This window comes from Dipodomys spectabilis, unplaced genomic scaffold (genome assembly GCF_019054845.1).
Source record: "Dipodomys spectabilis isolate Male_0828 unplaced genomic scaffold, ASM1905484v1 ptg000131l, whole genome shotgun sequence".
Taxonomy (NCBI): Eukaryota; Metazoa; Chordata; class Mammalia; order Rodentia; family Heteromyidae; genus Dipodomys; species Dipodomys spectabilis.
The window spans coordinates 1,631,433-1,648,198 of NW_024870808.1; positions in this window are offsets into that span (position 1 = coordinate 1,631,433).

The window sequence follows — 16,766 nt, forward strand, 5'->3', positions numbered from 1 at the left end:
GGATCCTGTCCCAGTACAGTTGTCTTTCGTGCCCAACTTCCCCCAAACCTAGTACTCTATTGCTTGAGCCTAAACTCCACTTCTGGTTTTTTTAGTGTTTAATGACAGATAAGAGTTAGACAGACTGTCCTGCCTGGGTTGTCTGAACTGAGATAGTAATAAATTCAAGTGACTTCAACTGTATGGACTTCTCCTTTGAACCAAGAAATATTAGATGAAGTTTATTATAAAGCTAATATTTGACAATTTTTAAAAGAAGAGAATATGTCCAGCTAAGAAACCATAAAAGAAGGTGCACTGAATCATTTTGGAATTATTTTTCTGCTTGGGAAGATTACTATTGCCTTTGTCGTTCCTTCTGGGGAAACTGAAAGTCATATTTGCAATTTTTTTTTGGTCTTGGGTCTTTAACTCTGATACTGGGCCTTGTCCCTCAGTTCTTCAGCTCAAGTTGAGCACTCTGTCACTTTTGGTACAGCACCACTTCTGGGTTTTATGTGGTTAATTAAAGATAAGAGTCTCATGGACTTTCCTGACCAGGCTGGTTTTGAACCACAATCTTGTGGTCTCAACTTTCTGAGTAGCTAGGATTACAGGTGTGAGCCACCAGCATCCGTCTTATATTTGCAATTATGTTTACTTATTGACACTATGTAGACAAAGAATGGAAATTTGAATCAAATGATGACATTGCAACTTTTCAGAAAAATCGAGGTAGCAATAAATTTATCCTCCTTTTCCATGTTGTTACATTAATGATTCATGTGTTAAGGGACTCTTACATTAGCATCCTCTGCTGTCTGAATTTGTCGACTTAATATCAGAAATTGTTCATAGAGAAATATAAAAGACTGTGATTTTTAGAAAGCAAAGGAGTTCAGGTATGAAAGTACAGCATAGAAGGATATACAACTTATCACACAGAGATTAAGAATTAGACTAATTACTACAATGCTAAAGGCAATGAGGAATAAGCCTTGTTGATGACTAGTTCTTTAATAACCAAAAATGGTTCCCTAGAACATTTTGTGGTATAACATAGTTATTATCATTTATTCCTTCCATCTGGAGTTATTCCTTCTCTTCTGTAAAAACTATTAATTAGCCTCTGCCTTTTTGGTGCCATGACTTACCAAAAAGATTTCCAAATCTCACTTATACTACACTTCTAATTGTGATTAACAGTGACCACTCAAAAGCCTGGAATCTTTGAATTTCCAGAATTAATCTTCACCTGACATCTAAGCACATTCCTGGCATTAATTGCCGTGAATTAATGATTAAAAGTTTTTTTTTCAAAATAGTATACTAATATAGGGAAAGTACAGGTATCAGTATGGAAGGAGCAATTATATATTCCAAGTATGAATTGTTTATTTTGCATTTACTAACTAAATGTTTGTTGTTATTGTTGTTGGTTAAGTCAATTAGACAAATACCACATCAAGTCTCAATTTACTTAAAGGCACCAACATTTTAGTGTTCATGAATATCACTCATCTTTAGAAAATGACTAGTCACAACAAAGTTTATATTTCAAATTTAAAAAATAAAAATTACACCCAGATTTGATGTGACTATTCTGTTTCCAGAAATACATTTATTCAGCAAACAGGGAAACAAAAAATAAGGGCTTGTCATATAGAAAGAAAGATGTAAAAGCATACTGTCTTTCCTTAAGATGATACATACATGCAAATCGTGTCATTTATTCAAAGATCCTATAAAAATTCATGAGCAGATTTGTCATCAGAAGTGATAGGTAAGCAAAGTAACTGGAAAACTGTATTTGTAAATAGTGCTTTCAATATATGATGACCTTTTCAATAAATAAGCCTATAGATGATGATTTTGTATCTGTAACACACATCCAGTATTCAACATTTTAGACATACTCCCATTCTCTTACCTCAGTTCTTGATTAATATTCTTCTACTTTCATGATGTCAATTGCTACTAAAGTAACAAGGTGGGTTTTCTCTTGGTTTCTATATCCAATAAATTTTAGTGTTTTGCAACGATGTATAAACTCATGGAGTTTTGACTTGGATGTGAAATTTGAGGATACTCTATTCAGGGTATTAATTGGCCTGAAGCAGCCAGGAACCTATTGTGAATACACAGACACACGGTATACTAAGAATTAGGGAGTTGATCTCGGGGAAAGTTAAAGGTCCAAGCAAGATCTTGAAGCTGAGATAAAGCAATGCAGCAAACATCAATCAACTATCATTACAAGGGAATGAAACTTATCTCTGATGTGTCTGGGTGGCAGCTGTGTGTGTGTGTGTGTGTGTGTGTGTGTGTGTGTGTGTGTATGTGTGTGTGTGTGTGCATGTTTGTGTGTGTGTGTGTGTGTGTGTAGAGAATTTTAGTGTGGCTTCTATGTTTACAGTCCATAGAGCATTACTTGTTAAGGAGAAGGTGCCCTTACCAGAGCTCTGATACCACTGTCATGACTTTTTACTGCAAAAAACACTTGCTTAATCTCTAATTAAAAAGGGAAAAATAAACTAACATCTTACATGATTGTTTTGAAAATTGATTGACAAATTGAAGGCCAAAGGGAGAAATTGGAGATTAATATAATCCTTTTCCTCTCTTCTGATTATTAAACTGCAATAGCTGTGATTTTCAGGAATTTCCTGTAATATACTTACTGCTGAATTACTAATATGTTTAATAATATGAAACATATGATAGAGAAATAGATCAGGCAGCAAGCACAAAGAACCAGTGATAAGATCGACCTTTTGAGCAGGGTTGCCACATCTTTTATGAATGCAATTCCTTCATATGCATTTCAAATTTTATGGCTTTCCCTGTGTGATTAAAAGGTAAGAAAGTACTGTAGAAACAAAAATTCCTGTTCAGCCAAGTAGAAAGTGCTCATGTTCCCATCCTCATGTTGCAAATTTCCATTTCATAAAGACTCTTTGTTAGAGTGCTTTCATTTAATATACTTCAGCACAGCATCCATCCCTGTTGGAGACATCAAAAAAAGATAATTTTGTTTGAATATTATCTTATGTAAGTTAGTGTGTACGGGCATGATTTGTATAATTACAGAAGTTTGTAATAAATATAAGTAGGGATCATGTCACAAATGTAAAATATAATTAAAATCACATAAGACTAGAAGCCACAGAATTTTTTGCATGAAAACATACATTAGATTAGTTGCAGAATTTCTATTTTGAGACAGCCTTTTATTAAAGTATAAAGCACTTTATTAAGGGTTGAAACATTTTATTGAAAAAAATACATTTCTTAGAGATATTTTTGCTTCATATTTTAAGAAGAAAAATGGTCCCAAAGTAATTATTTTTTAAAAATTATTTTCCTGTTTCCATGTGATTAAACTCCAAATTAGAAATCCAGATATTTAATTTAATTTAAATTAACCAAAAATATTTATTGAGTATAAGAACCTTCTGCTCTCTACATTCTTCACACTAACTTTACCAAATATGATGAGTCTGAAATAATCAGTCTCTTTGTGACCTGTGTTGATATTATTTACAATGTGAGCAAAATGTTTAAAAAGTAGTAATTATTTTAGCTTAATTGCTCTGAAGAGACAATAAATGATATAATCAAAGGCTAAAAATGATTAGACTTAAATTTAGAATTTAGGAAATATTTTTGACCACACTGGTTACTGGATCCTTTGCAACAACCTCATGAGATAATTTATATTGATGAAGCAAAAATCCCAGAGGTTAGACATTTACGAATACAAAAAACGTGTCATTCTGAATATGTAGAGCTACATATCAAAAATAGAAATTTTAGCTTTTAAATACCTGAATATATTAATACATTTAATTGCAGGGTAAGTACTTGTTGTGAAAGGAGATAAAATTGCGTTTATTTTGAAAGTAAACCTAAGTATTCATTTGAATGAAAGACCATGTTTAAACATCACTCATTCAAGAAACAAGATGTACAGTTAGTTGTTTTTCATGCCAATTATGATGTCTAAAGTAAGTAGATTAGTAAACTTAAATCATTGCTTCATAGGGAAATAGAAATTTAGTTTCCTAAAATTCATGACTATAACTTATTCTCAATTACTAAAAAACTGTTTTGTGTATTTTTCATGGAATCTTATTTGATATATTTTTGTTCATTAAGTTAAATAATTGACCAATAACAATATAAAATATGCATGAACAAAGTTTATCTAACACAAGTATTTTATTCCCCAGATATATCAATGGCTCTCTTAAAAAATACTAGGTATTTTGTTAATGGTTATTAATTGTCAGAAGTGGCAATACCATAATATGTTTAAAGCATTTGATTATACTCCCTGCCTCTATTTTCTTTACATTACTTCTTCTTCCAAAGATCTTCTGTATTTCACATAAAGTTTCATCTTTTTATTTACACATATAATCTAATTTGGGAAAAAAATGAGCTAAACTGCAATTAATTCAAGTTGTATTGTGGATTAACAGGATGAACAAAAACTTGAATATTTTTGTTAACTTCTGAATTGAGCTATCATTATTATTATGTTTAGGTTTAGGATCCCAGACAGAATTAGAATTAGGATTAGTGAAATAGGTTCAATGCAGGATGCAACAATGATACTTAGAAGACCCTATGTTGAAAATGAACTTTACACCATGGGGAACGACGAGTAAGGGAGGTGAGGTAGTAGGAGAACAACAAAGAAGTGTTTAACAATGCTCAACAAGAAATATACCCATTACCTTACTCGTGTAACTAATTTGACTTTAAAGCATCATTACAATAAAATAAAATTTAAAAAAATAATTAAGATGGGTGTCAGTGGCTCACGCTTGTAATCCTTGCTACGCAGGAGGCTGATGTCTGAGGATCGGAGTTCAAAGCAGCCAAGGCAGGAAAGTCTGTGAGGCTCATATCTCCAATAAACCACTAGAAAACCATAAGTGGCGCTGTGGCTCAAGTGGTAAATCGCTTGCCTCGATCTGAAGAGTGGAGGGAGAGCTCCCAATGCTAGAATTTAGGCCCCATGACTGAAAAAAAAAATAGAAAGATAAAGAAAAAGAAAACCTGACAGGAAATAGAAAAACACTTAAAAATGTAGGCTCGGGCTGGGATGTAGCTCAGTGGCAAAGCGCTTGTCTAGCAAGTGCAACGTCCTGGGTTCGATCCCCAGTACCAAAAAAGAAAAGACAAAAAAATACAGTTAAAAAAAAAATGTAGGCTCAAAATGCAAGTAAAATTTAGACCTACATGTTGAGCAAGAGAATAAAAGTGCAATAGAAGCTTGCTATTAACATTATGATTCGGTTATATGTAGGTTTAGGATTAGGCAAGGTGTTCCAGTTAGATTTGGGGTTAGCATGAGAAAAAGATGTAAGATATAAAAAGATGTAAAACAGTAACATATTTTAAGAAGAATGAATGGCATCAAGGTTAGAATGAATGAAAACCAGTGTCTGTGTTACTTTGAACAGACATAATTTGGCTTAAAGGGTGAATTACATTTTTTTTCTCTTTAGGTTTAGGGAAGGATACGCTTTAGTGTAAAATTTAGTTTTCCAATAAGAAGTAGAAGCAAAAAAAATGTGTGATTGAATAGAATCTAGACAATTTTCCTTACAGTAACTATTTGGTGTTAAATTAGATTGTGATTAGGATTAGGTTTCTGGTTAAAGGGGGTTGAGAATAGGATAAAGAAATTGGCTAAACTAGTTTCTCATGCCTATTATCCTAGCTAATCAAGAAGCTGTTTTCTGAGGATTGCAGTTCAAAGCTTGCCGGGGCAGAAAGTCCATGAGACTTTTATCTCCAATTAACCACCGGAAAACTCAAATGTGGTGCTGTGGCTCAAGTGGTAAAGTGCACACCTAGAACTAAAAAACTCAGGGATCATGACCTAGAGCTCAGGGATCATGCCCAGGCCCAGAGTTCAAACCCCACGTTCGACAAAAAGAAAAAGAAAACAAATGTTTTAAATGTTAAGTAAATCTGAACTTATTTTAGGTTCTAGGAATTCAGGAAAAGCTTGGATAGTGGAAGTACAATGTATTTCATAATATCAGGATTTGAGATCAATGGATATAATGATTCCTGTTAAGGAACAAGATAGATTCAGAGTTAAGAGTGATAAAATCTGTAGCGTTTAGGAAAACCTTCAATTTATTTCAAGAATTACAGGTGGAATTTCAGTAAGGATGACACAAAACAACCATTTTTCATAAATTTTAGAAGTAAGATAACATTAGTGTCAAGGATATGGTTAGGATTCTAGACATGATTGGGATTAGAGTGAAGGAGAAAAAATGAGAGTCAAATTGAAGGTAAATTTTAGAATAAGCCTGTCAGGAATTAGCATGAATGTGAACTAGAGTATTGATATTAATATTAAAATCTACTTGCAATTAGGGTTATGGTTATTCTCAATGTTCTAGTTAAGATTAAGTTTAGGGTTAGAAAATGACTAAGATATTGGAAAAAAATTGAAAATTATTTTGGAAGGCTTATTTGAATCAAGTTAGGATGAGTGAAAACTAGTGTACTTGTGTTAGTGTTAGTATTGACATATAATTTGGATTAACATTAGGGTCAGTATTTTGTTCTGATTATGAATAGTGTTATGAAAAGGAAAGTTTTTAGTATAATATTCAGTTTTCACTAGCATGTGGAAGCAAAAATATGAGATTGAACAGTAACTAGAGCATTACCATTATATTTATTTCTCAGTGATCATTCTCGTAATGATTAATGAGAGTTTTCCAGCCAGGTTTAGGTTGAGAGTTAGAGTTAATTAATGGAATAGATGGTAAGTAAATCTGAAATTGTTTTAGGGCACAGGGGTTCAGGAAAAGGTAGGATCACTGGAAACTACAGTATTTTTCCTGATAAGAGAATGTGAGGACAAATAATATAAAGGTTCATGTTAGGGAACAAGATAACTTCAGAGGAAGAGTCAGAAAATTTATGGGAATTAGGGCAAACTGAAGCTCATTTCCAGAGTGCAAACTGGAGTATTCATTAGAATGAATAAAAACAGAGTATTTTTCTTAAACATTAGAATTGGACTATCATTAGGGTGAAAGTTAGGTTTCAGTTCCAGCTGGAGTTAGTGTTAGCATTAGGGAAATGGAAAGTTTAGGGTCAAACTGAAAGTAAATCTTCGAATAACAAGCCTAGTTAGAATTAGGATGAATGTGAAGTAAGAAACTGCTAATAATTATTAAGATTAGGGTATGGTTAGTGTGAGGGTTAGCCTCAATATTCCAGTTAGGGCTAGGGTTACAAAAATGGCAAGATAATGAGAAAAACTACAAACTATTTGAGAGATGAGTTGAATCAAAGTTAGGATGAATAAAAACTAATGTATTTGTATGGCTTTTAGAATCCAGAGGCTATTAGTTCTAGGGCTAGGGTTGCTTGTCTAGTTCAGGTTAGACTTAGGATTAGGGAAGGGTAAGCTTTAAGGTAAAACTGAGTTTTCTGCTAACACTTTCAAGTAAAATAAGTTTGAAATTTAACAAATACTCCAGAGTTTTCCTAAGTTTCCTATTCAGGGTTCAATAGGGTTAAATTTAGAGTTAGGTCTCTAGTAAGGTTTAGATATATAGTTAGGGTTAGGCACTAGAGTAGATTTTAAGTAAACCTGCAACTTCTTTTTGGAGACAGAGGAGTTCAGAAAAAGTTAAGATCAGTGGAAACTATGGTAGTTTTCATGATATGAAGATTTGAGCTTAATGATTCATAATAGGGAACGATTTCAGAGTCCAAGTTAGGGAATCTGTAGGATTTGTAGCAAAGTGCAAATAAATCATTTCAAAGACAATGAGAATCTGTTAGGATATATTTTCCATTAATTTTAGGATTGGGTTACTATTATCATCAAGGTTGCTCTTAGGGTTCTGTCCAAGATTTGAGTTAGGATTAGGGAAATGGAAGATTGAGAACTTGAGTGACTGACTTCCTTGTGTATGTATATGCACAATTCTAAGGCTTGAACACAAGGATTGGGTTCTGCCCCTGAGCTTTTTGCTGTAGTCTAGCATTTTACCACTTGAGCCATGAGTCCACTCCAGCTTTCTTTGGCAGTGAATTGGAGATGAGCGTCTCACAGACGTTCCTATCTAAGCTGACATTGAACTGAGATCCCCAGATCTCTGCTTTCTGATTAAAGGTAGGATTAAAGATACCAGAGCCCAGGAAAGTGCCTGAATTTTACTGATTGTTTGTACTTTTGTTCGAGATTGAGACTTTAATTCAATATCTGACAGCTTTGCTCACTAAGTAGCACTCTGCCACTTGAGCCATATCTCCAAAAATGATTATTTTAAATAGCTGAAAATCATTAAATTTTCTTCAGTGATATGTATTATTAGTATTGTTTTAAAACTTATCCTAACAAAAAAGACTTATGGACCCGGGAGTTGATCTGACCAAATTCTCCTTCTTTGCTTCTAATTGCATAACAGTTTAGGGACATGATTTTTTAATTATTATTTTAAGTAGCATAGGAATTATCATTAAACAGATCATTTTATGCCTACAATATACCTAGATCAATGCCAACCCTTTCAATATTCTCATCCACCCCTCATCTATGCACTTCTTCCTTCACTCTTCTTAATATTGTAGGATATTTATGGATTCCTCTCTGCATTTTCCCCCTTTTCTCCTGTTCATTCTTCTACCTTTTAAACCTTCACGCCTCTTTTGACTACCCACTACCATATGATCCAACAACTCTACTCCTGGTCATTTACCCGAAAGATTACAAACCAGGATATAGTAAAGGTTTCAGCCCAACCATTCTTATTGAATCTGCCCAGATAACCCTCAAGAGAAAAATTAATCAAAAAATGTAATATACACACACACACACACACACAAACATACACACACAAACACAAAACACACACACACACATACAAGAAATTCTACTTAACCATCAGAAAGAATATTTTTAACATTTGTATCTCTCATTTCTCAATTCATCTGCCTGGTATCCCACTGTCATCGTATGGTCCTTGTACTGCAGTCACAGAAATATGCAAACTGTTGTAAAAGATTTTCAGGGTTATGGGCTAGCCATAATTTCCTGAATATGAGTTCTCTGCTCATTCTCTTTGTCTATTCATGCATTTGAGTAGTGATTATACAGATTCATTTGTACCGTTGGCTACACGGAAAAGAGATGAACCATTTGTATGTATATATATATACATACATATATACATACATACATAGATATACATACTTACATGGACATATGCACACATATGGATATATATTAAATACTTGAGTACATTTTATGTTTTCAAGAATTATAGAGCTAACAAAAATCACATGCATTTTCCTTTTCAAGTTTTTCAAAACCTAAATAACTTTGTCTCTTTTGAATAGCTAATTTTAAAGAGAATGTCACCATCTCGGATCTGTCAGTCGCCTTGAAATTAGATGTTCAAATAGGATAAAGTTATTTACGCTTTTTGGTGGAAGGGTTCTATTCAGGGATTTTCTGCTTGCTAGACACGACTCTGGTTGTATAGCATCAAGAAACTCAACTACTTTTACCATACTTCTAGTCCATTTAATTACTTGAGGTCTTGAACTTTTTGTCTGGGTCTGATCGTAGATTGACTGAGACTTTGCTACCTATCCCTCTCACATAATTAGCTAGGATTACAGATGTGAACCACTATGGAAAGCTCATTTGTTGAGATGGCTATCTTGGCATTTTTTTCTCTGGCCTGGCCTCAGACCATGATCCTTGTCATCTCTGCTTCCCAATCAGCAGTTATTATAAATGTGGGCTACTATTCTTGGTGTACATGACACCTTCTGTTTTATAAAAGGGGTTTTTACTGTAAAATATAGTATAGAGGGGTTACAGTTACATGAGCAAGGTAATGAGTAAATTTTCTATCAAGCATTGTTACCTCCTCCTTTGTTTTCCCCTACCATTTCTTCCCTCCCACCTCCACAACTACACTCCCCCTCTCCTCCCTTCCCTGCTTCCCCGCCCATATTGTAAAGTTCCTTTTTCAACATAGTGTCTTGTGCATCTCATTGTTACAACGGGTCAGCCTGCCCTATTTAAACATTTTGTTTTTTCCCTTCCCCTCCCCAAGCTAGAGAAGGGTGTATACAAGATGCAGGGCACCAACATTAAATACAGTTTAAACCGGGGTTAAACCATGGGGGGAGGAACATAAAAAGAAAAAAAACCTTGGTAAACTATAAACCCTATCTTGGGGTTTATTTCGTTTAACATCATCTTATCTGGTTGTATGTACATAGCTTTTGAACTTGTATGCTTGTCTGAGACATATAATAGTTATTGCACGTAAGGGAAACCATAGGACCTATGTTTCTTTGGGTTTGGCTTACTTCACTTGATATAATTTTTCCAAGACTCCAGTTAGAGCTCCCCTATGATCCAGCAATCCCATTTTTGGCATTTGCCCAAATGTTCAAAAAGAAGACCATATTAAGCTAACAGCACAACTATGTTTATTGCAACATTATTTACCATAGCTATGATATGGAACCAACCCAGATGCCCCTCAGTAGATGAATGGGTCAAGAAAATATGATACACACACACACACACACACACACACACACACACACACACACACACACACACACACACCCCATGGAATTCTATGCCTCCGTCAGAGAGAATGACATCGCCCCATTTGCTAGGAAATGGAAAGACGCGGAAACAATTTTATTAAGTGAAATAAACGAGGCTCAAATAACCATTGGTCCCATGGTTAACCTCACTTGCAGTAAGTGCTACATGATACCATATAACATTATAAGAGAATGTTATGTGAAATGAACCCCAAGATAGGGACACAAATCTTTTTTTTTATTCCATGAGATTCTTATCTCTATATTATCCCCCAAATAAAATTCGAAGGAGAGCTGTGGTTCAAATACAGAGCACCATGCTTGAGGGAAAATGCTTATGTGAGAAGGTAAGGTATTGAGTTTAAACCATAATATCAGCACTAAAAAAAGTGATTTGTTTTCCTTGAGGTTTTTATATTGCTCAGAATATAATCAACGTTGTATTTATGTTCAGCATTACTATTAAGATCGTTATAATTATTGATATTATTATTTATTTTCTTAAATTTTACTTACACATTAATATCCAATAATGATAAGAGATGATTACTGTTTCACAAGTTTTTATGGCAGTTGATGAGAGGTGCATACAAGGAATTTAGACTGAAAATAGATGTTTGGAAGCTCTTCACATAAATAAATGATGGCTGAAGAAGCTGTGGACATTGATGAAATAAAATAAAGAAACCAGCAAGGAAAGAAAAGGTATGATTCTGGAAAGCACACAATTTTGGAAGAAAAAAAACACAAGGAAAATATGTAGCTTTTGGTAAGATCTTTGTAACCCACTTACACATTTGATTCCTTATTTCTAGTGGAATGCATTTCAGTTAGCCTTATTTTACAAAGTTAAACATGATTGAATTTAATATTAACTGGCCTCTGTCTCAGGTAAGCAATAAGCCAGGTGCCAGGGGCTCATGTCTATAATTCTAGCTACTCAGAGGGCTCAGATCTCTAGATCTAGTTCAAAGCCAGGTTGGAGAGGAAAGTTGGTGAGACATTTCTGTTCAACTAACCACGAGAACACTGGAAGAGGCACTGTGGCTCAAAGTGGCAACCCAATCGTGAGTAGTAAATCTCAGAGACAGAACCCACGCCCTGAGTTCAAGCTCTCTGAAATTATTTTTAAAATACTTGTTATCAGGATTTCTTTAACTTGTCTAGAAGAATGTTTTAAACTTAGGGTTTTTTATTTCATGTTATCAGCATTGATTTTTAAGATGTGCAGAGAAAAATTATTTATAGTCAGAAATGTTTTGTATTGCTTTGTACTACACATTGCCTCTACACACAGAGATCAGCTGGAAAGCAGATGGCCAAATCCTGGCTGTTGGCAATGAAGATGGATATGTATTTCTTTTAGCAAAGAAAAAACTTATGAATTGGTAGCCTTTATATATAACACCTTAATAGTAACAACAACATTATTATTATTACTATTATTATTTTTTGTCAGTTGTGGGGCTTGAACTCTAGGTCTGGGCATTGTCCCTCAACTCTTCAGCTCAAGACTAGCACTCTACCACTTGAGCAACAGTGCCACTTCACATTTTCTGAACTTTTAGTTGGATATAAAGATCTCACAGACTTTTCTGCCCTGGATGGATTTGAACAGTTCTCAGTCTCCTTAGTCTCTAGGCCCAGCAATAAAATTATTTTGAAAAAGAAAAACCCCACGATTGTATACTTAAAAAAAATCACAATCTGGCAAGTGTATCTATAACATTGTTGTATCAAGTAACCATAGGCAGCACTCATTTTTACATCTCACTGTGTACTTTCTAATGCCAGATAATATTTCATTAATTTATTTTAATTTTTCCTAACAAAGTTCACTATGAATTCCCAACAGCACAATTTTCTAGAGAGTATAAAAATTCTTCAACATATTTATTTCAACGAACAGCAATTTGCACTTGGTTTTTTTTTAAATTTTGCCAGAGCTGGGGCTTGAAATCAGGGTCTGTGCACTCTCCCTGAACTTCTTTTGCTCAAGACTAGCACACTATCAATTGAGTCACAGCACCACTTCCAGTTTTTCTGCTTACGTCATACTTAGGAATCAAATCAAGTGCTTCTTGCATATATGGCCAGCACTCTACCAGTAAACACATTCCCAGTCATTGGGTCTTTTGTTGTTGTTGTTGTTGTTTTAAGATAGCATTTACCTATATGTCCATCTGAAGGCTTAAAACTTAGGCTGGCCTACAAACATTGACTACCATATTCAGCTCATGATTCTTTGTGAGTGAATACTCTTTTCAGATATAGGAACAGTTATTCTGTCTTTCTTTGACTAGATGGAATTTGCATTCAGCAATTTTAATCACATTTCTTGTCCTGGTATTTTTCCCCTTCTAAATCAATAGAAATATTTCAGGTTCTGAACTTGTAGCTGATCCCTACCATCCAACAACATCACATTCTTGTGAATAGCACAAGAATGGCCTCATGAGCATAGCAGCCAGCTGAAGTTCAGCTATCTGATGGCCTTGGGCTCCAACAATATAATCATTTCTGTGCACAGACTGAAAACTGTCATAGATAATTTTGATTTATTCCATTCTGTTCTCAGCTACTTGCCATCCTCAGCTTTGTATGTTTTAAATTCTGTTAAATTTTAATTACTATTTCCAGCCATTCTCAAAAGTAACATATATGTCTTACTTTAAAACTCATTAAAACATGAAAAAATGTTAACATAGTTGCTTTCCACCCGTGGCTCATATTTTAAAATCTAGCTATTTTAGAGGTCAAAAACTGAGGATTCGGGTTTAAAGCAGCCCATGCAGTAAATCCGAGATATTTCTCCAATTAAGAAAACAAAATTCACTTGGAGTTGATTCTGGTGCAGGGTGATATATAAGGATCTAGCTTTAGTTTTCTACAAGTAGTTAACCAATGTTGCCAGCACCATTTACTGAAGAGACTGTCTTTCTTCCATTCTATTTTTTAGCTCCCTTATGGAAGATTAGATGGCTATAGATCTGTAGGTTCATTTCTGGGTTTTCAATTCTATTCCATTGGTCCTGAGGTCTGTTCTTATGCCAATACCAAGCTGTTTTGATTACTATGGCTTTATAGTAGAGTTTGAAATTTGGTATTGATATTCCTCCAGCAGTGTTCTTTCCATTGAGGAGTGTTTTTGCTACTTGGGATCTTTTATTGTTCCATATGAATTTTTGGATTGCCTCTTCTATTTCCTTGAAGAATGAGGGTGGAATTTTGATGGGTATCGCTTTGAATTTGTAAGTAGCCTTGGGAAGTATTGCCATTTTCACGATGTTAATCTTTCCAATCCAGGAGCATGGGAGTTTTTGCCATTTTCTAAGTTCCGTTTTGATTTCCTTTTTCAAGTTTTTAAAGTTTTCATCATAGAGGTCCTTCACTTCTTTGGTTAAGTTAATTCCTAGGTATTTTATTTTTTGTGAGGCTATTACAAATGGAGATGCTTTCCTAATTTCAGCCACACTTTTCTCATTGTTGGCATACAGAAAAGCCATTGACTTTGGGGGGATAATTTTATACCCTGCTACTTTGCCAAAGTTTTGAATCAGCTTGAGTAATTTGGGAGTGGAGTCTATGGGATTCTTTAAACACAAGTCAAAGCTTACACTCTGAAAACATTAGAGGATGGAATAGGAGAAACCCTAGTTTTCCTTGGCTAAGGCTGAAATTTTCTGAATAGAGACACAGAAACACAAAAAAATCAAGGAAAGTTTGGACAAATGGGATTGCATGAATTTGCAGAGCTTCTTTATGGCAAAGGACATAGCTAGCAAGATCAACAGAAAGCGTACGGATTGGGAGAAGATCTTCACTAGCCATACAACAGACAAGGGTCTCATATCTAAAATATAATTGGAACTCAAAAAATTAAATCCCCCAACAACAAATCCTCAAAGAAACAACTGCCCAATAAATAAGTGGCCTAAAGACTTAAAGAGAAACTTCTCTGAAGAAGAAAGGGTGGCAAATAGACACATGAAGAAATGCTCAGCCTCCCTAGAGGTTGCATAAAAGAAATGCAAATCAAGCCACCATTGAGATACCACCTCACCCCAGTTAGAATGGTAAAAATCAAGAACTCTAATAACAACAGACGCTGGAGGGGATGTGGACAGAAGGGAACCTTACTTCATTGTTGGTGGGAATGTAAACTTGTTCAACCACTTTGGAAAGCAGTATGGAGGTTCCTCAAAAGACTTCACATATTGCTCCCCTATGACCCAGCACTCCCACTTTTGGGCATTTACCCAAATGTTTACAAACAAGACCACACTAAAGCTACCAGCACAACTATGTTTATTGCAGCAGTATTTACCATAGTAAGATATGGAACCAACCCAGATGCCCCTCAGTAGATGAATGGAACAAGAAAATGTGGTCTATATACACAATGGAATTCTATGCCTCCATCAGAAAGAATGACATTGCCCCATTTGTTAGGAAATGGAAAGGCTTGGAAAAAATTATATTAAGTGAAGTAAGCCAAGCCCAAAGAAACAGAGGTCCCATGGTTTCCCTTATTTCCAATATCTATTATATGTATGAGTGAAGTAGAAAAGGTCAAATAATGTGATGTTAGGAAAATGAACCTTAAGATATGTACTTAAATGTGATTTTTTCTTTCATCCATTTGTTTCTAACGCATTTACATGATTATTTCTTTGTTGTTTTTAATGTCCCTCCCCCACAGTATAACCCCTGCTTTCACTGTATTTGATGTCAGTATATCTTGTGGAGGGGAAGGGATAAAACAAGTCGTTTAAATAAGGATACAGGTGGACCCGTTGCAACAATGGGAAATACAAGTTTTATGTTGAAAACGAACTTTACAACTTCGGTGGGGTGTTTAGGATTGGGTGGGGGGGGTAGGGGGAGGCTGTGAAGGGATGTGAAGGGTAAACAAATAGGAGGCTGCAATGCTTGATAAGAAATGTGCTTATTATCTTGCCCATTTAATTGTAACCCCTCTGTACTGTATGTTCACAATAAAAAAGTAATGTAAAAAAAAAAAAAGAAACCAAAATCCAGAAGCAGAGATGTGGCTCACGTTGTATAGTGTCACCTTTGAGCAAAAAGACCAAGCAAGAATAATAGGTCTAATTCTATCTCCATTATTTACTCATGGAAAACACACAGACTCAGACACAGACACAGACACAGACACACACACACACACACACACACACAGACACACACACACACACACAATCTACGTTTTCTTGACTCCCCCTCCTGAGCAGTATACAATGCCATTAACTTAATGTATGTTTTCTCCAAATTATTATGGTAGGGATTTAACTATATTTGTATTTATGATAATGTTTGTTTTGTACTTTTTGATTTACAATTTTGTGTAATGTGTGAGAACAGTGTTTTGTGAAGACTAAATAGAAATCAATGTGTCAGTAAATAAGTAGGTGACAGGAAGACTGAAAGATGCAGATTGAAGCACTTGAAATTTTATTTCTCTAAGTTTAAATATATATGCATATGTATGTATTTAAAATTTCTGCCACGATTTTATTTCTATTAACAATGGTCTATTTGTTACATTATATAAATTTAACATATTGTATGTTTCATCGTAGATTAATATTTATAGAATTTCTTTCCTTTGGAGACCAGGTTTTGCAGTGTAGACCAGGCTTTCCTCATCTGCTTATTCTCCTGTGTCAGGTTCCTAATTATTGGCTGGTATTACCATATGGTAAGATAGTACCATGCCCAGTTATATTATTTACATTTTGTGCAGTATAATATTACTGTGAGCAGCTTTAAGCCAAATATCTTCATGAGTATGAATGAATTTCTTGCAAATATGTTATAAATAGAGTTGCTGAGTGAAGCCAATTATAGTAGGCATGCCTGTACTCCCAGTACCCAGGAGGATTGTAAGTTTAGGAGCAGCCTGTGCTACACAGGAAGTCCCTTTTAAAACAAAAAAATCAGGTGAGCTTGGAAGAGGGAATATATTGTTAATCGGGGGGTAGGAACACACAAAATTTAGTGTGTGTGTGTGTGTGTGTGCTTGTGCTGGTCCTAGGGCTTGAACTCAGGGCCTGGGCAATGTTTCTGAGGCTTATGCTCCAGTCTAGCACTCTACCACTTGAACCAAACACCACCTCAAGCTTTTTTAGAGATCATTA